Source organism: Rhinopithecus bieti, unplaced genomic scaffold, assembly GCF_001698545.2.
Source record: "Rhinopithecus bieti isolate Rb0 unplaced genomic scaffold, ASM169854v2 scaffold_1017, whole genome shotgun sequence".
Lineage (NCBI taxonomy): Eukaryota > Metazoa > Chordata > Mammalia > Primates > Cercopithecidae > Rhinopithecus > Rhinopithecus bieti.
Window position 1 is genome coordinate 2,685,190 of NW_016803657.1, and position 10,236 is coordinate 2,695,425.

The 10,236-nt window shown below is 54.4% G+C and overlaps 1 protein-coding gene across 1 annotated transcript in view; it reads right to left on the reverse strand.

The window, feature by feature from the left end:
- The window catches only part of CHLSN (cholesin), a 125,482-nt gene that overhangs the window by 25,205 nt on the left and 90,041 nt on the right, over nt 1–10,236 (reverse strand). The window lies entirely within an intron of this gene.

Genomic DNA, 10,236 nt, shown 5'->3' on the forward strand with positions numbered 1-10,236 from the left:
CCTACAGCTCCCCAATCTGTCTCCATGCCCTTCATCTCCCCCATCTGCCCCATCTTCCCCAGTCTGCCATCTCCCCAATCTGCTCCTCTCTCTCCCCAATCTGACTCTGTGTCCCCCATCTCCCTCAATCTGCTCCCATCTTCCCCAATTTGCCATCTACCCCAGTCTGCCATCTCCCCAGTCTGCGCCTATCTCTCCCCAGTCTGACTCTGTCCCCCATCTCCCGTAGTCTGCCCCATCTCCCCCAATCTGCCCCTAATATCTCCCCAGTCTGACTCCACGTCCCCCCATCTCCCCCAGTCTGCCCCCATCTCCCCTGTCCAGGCCCTGCAGGCAGAAGCCTAGCCCTCCCATGGCATCCATGTGTTCAGCAAAGGGGAGGTGCTCAAAACCGGCTGGCTGAATACATGCATGAGTCACACAGCCTTTTCCTTACCACACAGAGGGCGTCTAGATCTCTTCTGGTTTGTGTATTCCCTGCCCTGGGACTAAGGCTGCAGATCAATTTTTTTGCTTGTTTGTTTTTGGAGATAGGGTCTTGCTCTGGCCCCCAGGTCAGAGTGCAGTGGCACCATCAGAGCTCACTGCAGCCTTAACCTCCTGGGCTCAAGTGATTCTCCCACCTCGGCCTTCCAAGTAGCTGAGACTACAGGAGTGCACCACCGTGTCCGGCTAATGTTTTAATCTTTTGTAGAGACGGGGTCTCACTATGTTGCCCAGGCTGGTTACGAAATTCTGGGCCCAAGTGATCCTCCTGCCGTGGCCTCCAAAAGTGTGGGGATTACAGGTACACCACCATGCCCACACTAATTTTTAATTTTTGGAGAGACGGGGTCTCACTATGTTGCATGGCATAGGAGGCTGGAACTCCTAGGCTCATGTGATTCTCCTGCCTCGGCCTCCTAGAGCACTGACTGGGATTACAAGCATGCACCACGGTGCCTGACCTGCCTTGCAGATCAATTTTACGGTGCAGGGAGCCACACTGGCCACCCAGAGCACAGTGAGCCCGGAGGTCAGGCCGGTTCCAGGGAGAGGAGGGGCTTGGACTGCCTCCCAAGGCGTCAGGGTCTGAAACACACTGTGCTCTGGCTGCGGACCCTGCTCTAGAGGCCACCCCCACCTGGGGAGAGGGTGTGGGCGCCCCAGTCCCCTGCTGAATAAGGATCTGCAAGGCAGGAGTCAGGCCTGGGGCTGGCTGTGTTTTCCTCCTGGCTGTTTTACCACCTCTGGGCCTGTCCCCATGCAGAGGCCTGCTCCATGGTGGCAGCCGAGCAGGCAAGGGTAGACTGGAGGCCTCCTGGAGCTGGTGGACACAAGGAAGCCGGGAAGGGATGGCCTGCCCACTGCCCGCAGCCCCTGCACAGTAATGCTTCCGGTTTAGCGTCTCTGCCGCTGGTGTCCGCACCCCGCTTTCACAGAGAATGAAGCGTGCGCTCAGTCACCGGTTTCACAAGAGGGACTCAATTCTGGGCCTTCTGAGCCCCAGCGGCCTTGTGTGCTGACTCCCCAGTGTGTCTCCAGCATGAACGCGCCAGCCCATATGGTCACCCGCCTCCATGTACGCGCCAACCCTGCGCATCCACCCGTCTTCCCAAACGCACCAACCCACGCATCCACCCGCCTCCATGAACAGGCCAACCCTGCTCATCCGCTGTCTTCACCAGTGCACCAACCGGCATAGCCACCCGTCTCCACACCTGAGCCTGGGGACCAGGTTTCTTCTCCCCATAGTTCTGTGTGGGTGGCTCTGGGCTGCTTTGGTAGACAAGGGCAAAAGCGGGAGCGGGAGAAGCTGGCCTGGCAGTGGGGTGCAGTTCCCCAGGCTGGGCCACCAGCCCCACAGGGACAGGGATTCGGTGCCGGCTGATGACCCGTGGCCCCCAGGGGCTTCACTCCACTCCATCTCACGCTTCCAGCCACCATGCTCTTTGCACTTCACAGTGGGAACTGAACCCAGCAAAGGTGGACATGTACCAGCTGCTACGCTTTCCTAGGTTCTGCCCAGTGACCTGCCTGTGGGGCTGTGCTGTCCCCCAACCCCCGAAGCCACACATAGGCTTGTGGCATTGGGCAGGTGGGGCTCTCCCTGGGCAGGTGGAACTCTCCCCGGGCAGGTGGGGCTCCCTCCGGGTAGGTGGGACTCTCCCCAGGCACGTGGGGCTCTCCCCGGGCAGGTGGGGCTCTCTCTCCGGGCACATAGGGCTCTCCCTCCCCGGGCAGGTGGGGCTCTCTCTGGGCAGGTGGGACTCTCTCTTTGGGCACGTGGGACTCTCTCCAGGCAGCTGCGGCTCTCCCAGGCAGGTGCCACCATGCCTGCTTTCCCACAGTCCACAACTCTGGGCCCCAACACAGAGTAGCAGGTGCAAGGCTGCTTACAGCACTGGCACATCCAACCACCTAAATGAATGCACCAGTCCACACATCCACCCAGGCTCGACTAAGGGCCCCTTGTACCTAGTACAGTCTCAAGGGTGGAGTGGCCAGGAGGGAGCCCTCCCTCTGCCCTGGCTTGAAGCATCAGTGGCCAGTGGTCCAGACTGAGACTCTAGAGCCCCCTCCCCCATCAGCTTGGCAGGTCCTGGCCAGGAGGAGGGGCCCAGAAGGGAGGAAGGCACCCCAGAGAGCTGGTGAGCTGCTTCCGTATATGGGATGCTGTTCTACGTGCTATGTATCTGGACAGAACAAGACAAAGATGCATGCCGATGGAGAGGCTACGCTGAGGCTGTAATAATATTGAGGAGAAAAATTAAGGGTAGGCTTATTTTCTGAGATTCAAAATGGTTGGGGGAGGAAGAAGTCAGGGAACAGCACCATAGGTGGCTCCTGGGCAGAGACCAGAGACCTGCAGGGAGGGCAGAATGGTCCAGGTTGGGGGATGGCTGGCAAGCACCAGCCGGGGAGGGGGCCGAGAGTGCAGGGTGGTCCAGGTGGAGGGACGGCCAGCAAGCACCACCTGGGGAAGGGGCCGAGAGTGCAGGGTGGCTGTGGGGACGTGCCGAGGGTGTGAGAGCAACCTGGTCACCAAACCTTCCCCAAGTAATAAGAATTAGCCTTGGTCACCAAACCTTCCCCAGGTAATAAGAATTAGCCTTCGAAGCCCGGGCCCAGGCACCGAGACCATGTGGAGCATTCTGAGTCATTCAAGAAAGACATAACTATGTCCGACATGTTCTTTTAATTAACCACCCTACTCAGGTGGTCAGCGGGCCCCGCTTCCCAGACATGCCACGCCCCAAACAACGCAGGGTAAATGGGCCCCAGATCCAGAGAACTGCTCCCGGCCCAAGGCTGCCCGAACATATCCCTCGCACTCGGCCCGCCTGAAAATAAGGTCTCTGAGATGGAACCTGGGGTCGGGGATGAAGCCCCCGCAGGTGGATCTACTGTTGGCCAGAGCAGAGAAGGTGCCACAGAGGGCCTCGGTGAGGCTCCTGTCTGCCAAATCACTTTCGTAGCATCACGAGAATCCACTGCGGGGGTGTGAGGCCCGGGAGGCCCCGGTGAGCGGAGGCCACAGCCACCCACCCACACCGCCAAGCATGCCCACGTGACAGTAGCACCCTTGGGCTGCTCCAGTCCGTCCATGAGAGGCAGGGGCAGGAAAACCACACCATCAGCAGGTCCTGAAAACACCGGGAGGCATTGCCAGAAAAGCGCGATGCTAGGGTACTGCACGTACTGGGCAGCACCTCTGCCCTAAGCATCCTTCCTCCAGCCTAGTCACACCATCTGCCTGACCAATCCGCACACTCCTCACTACCCTGCCGGGATACCCCCTCTCTGGGAAACCTGTGGGCCCCAAGGAGCTGGAGGACCTCTCCTCTGTGCACTCGCAGTGCTGACACGGGCCTCGGAGAGTCTCGGCAAGTCCGTTACACGCTGAAAGAAGAGTTACCACTACCTCAATACGAGGGAACACGGCCCAGCTCAGTCTGTGAAGCTAGTATAACCCTGATACCAAAACCAGATAAAAACAAAACTATGGACTAATATCCCTCATAAATATGGATGCAAACTTTCTATTCAACAACATGGAAAAAGAGCCACACACCACGCATGACAAGTAGAGTTTACTCTAGGGGCGGAAGGCTGGCTTTTTTTTGTTTTTTTTTTTTTTTTTGAGACAGAGTCTCGCTCTGTCACCCAGGCTGGAGTGCAGTGGCAGGATCTCCGCTCCCTGCAAGCTCCGCCTCCCGGGTTCATGCCATTCTCCTGCCTCAGCCTCCCGAGTAGCTGGAACTACAGGCGCCCGCCACCTTGCCTGGCTAGTTTTTTTTGTATTTTTAGTAGAGATGGGGTTTCACTGTGTTAGCCAGGACGGTCTTGATCTCCTGACCTTGTGATCCGCCCGCCTCGGCCTCCCAAAGTGCCGGGATTACAGGCGTGAGTCACTACGCCTGGCCAGCTGACTCACTATTTAAAAATCCATCGGGCTGTGTGCGGTGACTCATGCCTGTAATCCCAGCACTTTGGGAGGCCGAGGCGGGCGGATCACCCGAGGTCGGGAATTCGAGACCAGCCTGACTAACATGGAGAAACCCCATCTCGACTAAAAACACAAAAATTAGCTGGGCGTGGTGGCGCACGCCTGTAATCCCAGCTGCTAGGGAGGGTGAGGCAGGAATTTGAACCCGGGAGGTGGAAATTGCAGTGAGCCGAGATCGTGCCACTGCACTCCAGCCTGGGCGGTAAGAATGAAACTCCGTCTCAAAAAAAAAAAAACAAAAACAAAAAACAAGCAAACAAACAAAAAATCAGTCAATAGAATGCATCCTATCAACAGGCCACAGATGAAACATCACGTGGTCACATCAACTGATGCAGGGGGTGTGTGACAAAGTTCAAGACCCACGCGTAGTAAACACCCAGGAAATCGGTAACAGAGGCGCCTCCTGAGTGAGGTAAGGAGCATCTGCAGACACTCCTCCAAGGCCAGGAACAGGGCAAGGGTGTCCACCGTCCCACTGTCCCCACTGCTGTCCAACATTGGGCTGGCCGGGGCAACAGGGCAGGAAAAGGACCAGAAAGGAAGAAAGATAACACTCTGTATTTGCAAGCGGCATGATCGTTGATGCAGGAAATCTCAGATAATCTACAAAATAAATCCTGGGACTGTGAGTTCAGAAGGTGCAGGACCACAGACAGGGAGCCGGCGGTGGGCTCGTGGAGGACCACAGACAGGGAGCCGGTGGTGGGCTCGTGCAGGACCACAGGGAGCCAGCGGTGGGCACGGGCAGGACCACAGAGAGTCAGGGAGCCGGCGGTGGGCTCGTGCAGGACCACAGAAAGTCAGGGAGCTGGCACTGGGCTCACGCAGGACCACAGACAGGAAGCCGGCGGTGGGCACGGGCAGGACCACAGAGAGTCAGGGAGCTGGCGGTGGGCTCGCACAGGACCACAGAGAGTCAGGGAGCCGGCGGTGGGCTTGTGCAGGACCACAGACAGGGAGCCAGCGGTGGGCTCGTGCAGGACCACAGAGAGTCAGGGAGCCGGCAGTGGGCTCACGCAGGACCACAGACAGGGAGCCGGCGGTGGGCTCATGCAGGACCACAGAGAGTCAGGGAGCCGGCAGTGGGCTCATGCAGGACCACAGACAGGGAGCCGGTGGGGTGCATGGGCAGGACCACAGACAGTCAGGGAACCGAAACGGGCCTTCCCATGCTAACACCACCTGCAACTGCTCACCAACAGGGAAATGCTTAACTGTAAATCTAACAAAAGCCCGTATGGGACTTAAACTCTGAAAACCACAAGACACTGATGAAAGAAACTTTGAAGAATCCAAATAAATGGAGAGACACATTGCGTTAATGGACAGAATGGACAGCATAGTCAAGACATAAATTCTCCCAAAATTGAGGTTCAGGTTTAATGCAACTCCTACCATAAATTTCAGGGTGTTTTTTTTTCCCTGTAGGTAAAGACAAGATTATTCTGAAATGTATATGGAAAAGCAAATTAACAAGGATAGCCAAAACAGCACTGAAAAAGGATGACCAGAAAGAACTGCGTGCCTGATTTTGGGACATGGGACAGCTGTGGTGCGGCATGGGCAGTGGGAGACACACAGAGGAACAGGGACCAGTGAACCCAGCAGGTGCCCCATGTTAGCAATGTGATTTTTTCAAAATTTTATTTTAGGTTCAGGGGTACTTGTGCAGGTTATACAGAAAAACCTGTGTCATGGGGGTTCATTGTATAGATTATTTCATCACCCAGGTACTGAGCCTAGTACCCATTAGTTATTTTTCACCTTCTCTCCCTCCTCTCACCCTCCACCCTCCTTTCCCTCCTCCCACCTCCAGCCTCAAGTTCATTCCTGTGTCTGTTGTTCCTTCTTTGTGCTCATGAGTTCTCATCATTCAGCTCCCACTTAAATAGTGAGGACATGTGGTATCTGGTTTTCTGTTCCTTAGTTTGCTAAGGATAATTGTCTCCAGCTCCATCCATGCTCCCAGAAGACAAGCTCTCATTCTTTTTAATGGCTGCATAGTATTCCATGGTGTATATGTACCACCTTTTCTTCTTCTTTCTTTTTTTTTTTTTGAGACGGAGTTCTTGCTCTTCACTCAGTTAACACATCTCCACCAGGCTGAAGTGGCAGTGATGCTCTTCGCGATGTCTGCTCCCTGCCCGCTCTGCCTCCTGGGTTCATGCATTCTTCCGCCTCAGCTCAGTCGTTGGGACTTTACAGGCTCACCACCCCACCTACCACCCTGGCTAAATTTTTTTTTTTTCTGTATTTACAAGTTAGATTTAAGTAAGAGATGGGGTTCACCATTCACAGGATGGTCTCCATCTGCCTGACTTCCTTGTGATCGCGCCACCTCAGCCTCCCAAAAGTGCTGGGATTACAGGCATTGAGCCAACCGATGCCTGGCAAATGTACTTACATTTTCCTTCATCCTAATATCTGCCTTGGTGGGGTGGCGGATTTTAGCTGGTGTCACGTCTTTGCAACTGTGAAGGCCAGGCGCCAGGCCCCTGGTGTCGCCTCCTTTGCGACCTAGTGAACAGTGGCTAGGCCCCCTGGTGTCGATGTCTTTGCGATCTGTGAAGCAGCGGCCCAGGCCTGAGTGTGAACAGCACCAGGCTGATGTCACCTCTTTGCGACTGTGAACAGTGCCAGGCTGGTGTCGCCTCTTTGCGACTGTGAACAGTGCTAGGCTGGTGTCATGTCTTTGCGATTGTGAACAGTGCTAGGCTGGTGTCATGTCTTTGCGATTGTGAACAGGGCTGCAGTGCACATTCGCATGCATGCGTCTTTATGGTAGAAAGATTTATGTTCCTTTGAGTGTATGTAAACCCAGTAATGGAGCAATCGGATTTCTGACAAAGTTTGTAAAGGCAATTCCATGGAGACAGAAATCTTTTCAACAAATGGTGCTGGAACAATGGGATGTCCACAGGAAAACAACAAACCTCGAACCAAAGAAGATTTACAGATGGCAAATAAGCATGGGCCAGACGCCCCACATCCTTCCACGCGAGGGAGTGCCCATGAAAACAGCAGTGAGGTACCACACACCTGTCACGATGGCCCAAATCCAGACACCGACATCACCAAATGCGGACGAGGATGTGGAGCAACAGGAACGCACTCATTGCTGTGGGAAGTGACTGCAAAATGGCACAGCCACTTTGGAAGTCAGTTGGTGGTTTCTTAAAAAGTAAGCAAAATCTTGCCACGGCATTCAGCAAATGTGCCCCTTGGTATTCACCCACATGAACTGAAAATTTAGGTTTACAAGAAAACCTGCACACAGATATTTTGAGCAGCTTTATTTATAACTGCACAGATTGGAAGCAACCAAGATACCCTTCCATAGGGGAGTGGGTAACTGTAATCCATCCAGACAGCACTAAAAAGAAAGGCTCTGTCATGCCGTGAAAAGACATGACCAAGTTTAACAGCATTCTGCGAAGTGAAAGGTGCCAGCTGGAAAGGCTGTGCGCTGTGGGATCCCACCAAATGACATTCTGGAACAGGTGCACCATGGAGCCAGGAAAGGGATCCGTGGTGGTCAGTGGTGGTCGGGAGGGAGGGATGAATGGGCGGCGCACAGGGCCCTCTTGGGGCAGTGACGCTGCTGTGTGTGGTGCTGTAACAGTGGATGCACGGTGGATATTCATTTATCAAAACCCACAAAATGTGCCACACCAAGAGGGACCCCTGTGAGCTGCAGACTTCTGGTGATCGTGATGCGGCTGTGGAGGGTCATCACTGTTGCAAATGCACTGCTCGGGATACAGGGTGTTGACAATGGGGGAGGCCATGCATGTATGGGGGGGGTGTGTATGCAAACTCCATCATCTGCTCAGTTTTGCTGTGAACCTAATACTGCTCTTAAAAAAGAGTCTATAAAACGAAACAAACAAACAAAAAAACGGCTGAGTATGGGGGCACACACCTGTATTCCCAGCTGCTTGGGAGGCTGAGGTGGGCGGATTGCTCGAGGCCAGGAGTTCAAGACCAGTCTGGGCAACAGAGTGAGACCCCCATCTCTGCAAAAAACTTTAAAAATTAGAGAAGCATGGTGGCACACACCTGTCCTCCTAGGTACTCAGGAGGCTGAGGGGTGAGGATCGCTTGAGCCTGGGAGTTCGAGGCTAAAGTGAGCTATGATTGCACCACTGCATTCCAGCCTTCATGACAAGAGACCCTGTCTCAAAAACAAAAAACAACAAAACAACAACCTAAACCTCACAAAAAATGAACTCAAATGGATCATCTATTTAAATGTCAAATGTAAAACTACAAAACTTTGATAAGAAAATGTAGGAGAAAATCTTTGGGATCTGGGAGTCATTGAGGAATTCTTAACCATGACACCAAAAGTAGATCCTTAAAATTAAAAAGAAAAAAAAATGGATAAATGAGCACCAAAATTAAACAGACAAAAGCCTTTTCTCTGCAAAACCCTCATTAAGAGGATATAAGAGATAAGCTATGGACTGGAACAAAATATTTACAAACCACACGTATACAAAAGCCTAGCGGCTAGAACACATAAACAACGAGAAGGCGCAGCTCGCAGCAGGGCTGGGAGGATGAGCAACGGCAGACGTGCCGGCTGCAGCCGCGCTCCATGAGTGAGTGGCTGCTGCACGCTGGGCCTCCAGCTGATGGTGCCTCTGGGGTCAACCCGAGGCCAGAGGCTCCGCCATACGCTGGAGACCCATGCTGGGCACCTCTCACGTTCCTTGTAGGAGCAGCTGCTTCTGCAGAACGTGGAAAAGGTCCAGGCTGGAAGCCGTGTGGACGGAATTTGGGAAGAGGGAACGGAGAGAGTGCAGGAGAGGGAGGGAGGCCCCTGCATGGCAAGCTGGTGGCCACGTGCTCCAGAGAAGAGGACCTGGGCTCTGTGCTCAGGGGAAGAGGACCTGGGCTCTGCGTTCCAGGGAAGAGGACCTGGGCTGTGCCCAGGCCCTCCACAATTCCTTACTAATGTTACTGCTGTTTACAGGGGCTCTGAACAACCCCAAGTTTTATTAATACAGCCACAGAGTGTCAGACGTTACATGCTATCTCACTTATGCTAAGGCTCACTCTCATTTTATCATCTGTAACGTCAGGGTGTGCTTTATAATCAACAGGCCACAAAGAGAGTCACAAGCCACATTCACAAGAACTAGGAAGTTCATTGTAAAATACTCCTTGTCCTTGATCAGTGTGGCACACAGCATCGGACTCATTCTGCAAACACAATCACTAGAGCAGGTGCATCTCCAAGGGGAACGCCAGCCAGTCCTTCCTGCCACTCCCTGCCCCCCCCACCCTGAGAAAGCCCAAATGCAAACAGACCCAGGCCAGCTGGGCCCCTCTCCAGCTCCTGACCAGCAGCCCTGGATCCCTGGGTGGCGTGCAGCTGACCTTCCCGACCACCACTCAGAATAACCAGGAAAGCCTGCCGACCCGCCTGAACGCAGCAGGGGAAGGGCGGTCCCGACATCTCCGTAAGACACGTGGCTGCATGGCAGGAGCCTTGGCAGTGTGCTGGGCTGCAGGGTGAGGTGCACAACTAGGGCAACTTCCCCCTCCACCACACACACAGCGCACACAGCCACAGAGGCACGGCCCCAGGCCAGGAGCACACAACTGCCCTCAAACGCCCTCAGCAGCCAAGCAGAGGAGGTCACATCCACTCCCGTGACTTCAAACATCAACACTAGACCAGGGTGCAACCGCGAAGCTGAGTCAGGGCCACGCACCCCCCACACCCACATCTATGC